The following is a 1,398-nucleotide window of genomic DNA, read 5'->3' on the forward strand; positions in this document are numbered from 1 at the left end:
AGCAGGGCTAAGTGTTTTGCTACTAATTTTCATTTGTACTCAGATGCATCTCACTGCAGTGTCCAACAATAGCCAGCACTAATGGATTCCAGTTGTCCTTATACCATTTTTCTATTGTAGCAATGTCCTGGTGAAACATTTTACCATGTTTGTCACTAACTGCACCTAGATTTGTGGGAAAGAAGTCCAAGTATAAATGCAGAAAATGAATCTTCAGTGATATGTTGCATTTCATGGTTTTGTATACTGTAAGAAGTTTGTCAACCAGCTAAATGTATTTTGGTACTCTGTAGTTGCCAAGAAAATTCTATATTTTTGTGATTAGCATCCAAAACCTGTAAAATACATCCCAAAGTGTTCAGGGAACACAATCTTGGTTGTCCATTGTTATCAGTTATACATCTCTGTCCTCTGCCATCCTCTGTCCAGACAGCCCATCCAAGTAATGAGATTGAAGTGTTTTTCTAATGCATGGAGACTATCCAGGTTTGGATGGGAAAGAACCAGCTTTGGCTTTGTATTGGATACACAATCTGGAGGCTGTCATGGAGGACATGTCTCCTGTTCAAGGAACAGGTTGCAGCTGACCATGAGAAACTTCACAAATATAATTTTGTTAGCTGCATCCATTCCTTGATCAGTAAGCACTGCTCACCATCACACATACCTTAAGTTACCTCCCAATTGTACAACTGCAACACACAGTTCATGGGACTGCCCTTAAGGTGTTCCAAAATGCAGTGGCTCCATAGTACACTCGCATAACACTGCTGTTACATGATCCACACTGGCTCCCATTAAGCCTTTGGGTGCAATTCAACATGCCGATTTTCACCTTTAAAGTCCTATAAACATAGGCCATGCTTGTGGACTACCTCTCCCCATTGGTTTCTACCCATTCTTCCAGATATGGCAGAGTGGGCATCTTGCAGGTCTCTGATGAAGCAGTATTGCAAGGTGGGCTTACTGTCCTTAACAGGTTTTTTGAGAGCAAGAAGAAAGCAGATTGATAGCCATAAGTGTAGGAGGCTTAAATTGGTAAGAATCCTATGTGGTACATAAACAGTTTGAGTCTGTAAGAAATTTATAAGCTATTACCAGATAACAGCATGATAAAATTGTATATCATCTGTTGTCTCAGCTGACAACCATCTTGACCTGTTACGTATCAGATAGGATTATTCATGGAGACATCTCTGACAGCATATTCTAGAGAAGCAAAGAATCTCCAGACTTCTAAACAGACATCTGAATTACAGACATATTTGGAGGCTTATGTCAAGTAGCACCATATACTTTAAAAGCCTGTGTTGAATGCAAGACTGGTCTTTTCTTTATAATTCATATTATGCTTTTCATAATTATTTTTTTCAATAGCCCTTAAAATAATTCCTGATA

Source organism: Crotalus tigris, unplaced genomic scaffold, assembly GCF_016545835.1.
Source record: "Crotalus tigris isolate CLP2741 ecotype Arizona unplaced genomic scaffold, ASM1654583v1 scf7180000018824.943158, whole genome shotgun sequence".
Lineage (NCBI taxonomy): Eukaryota > Metazoa > Chordata > Lepidosauria > Squamata > Viperidae > Crotalus > Crotalus tigris.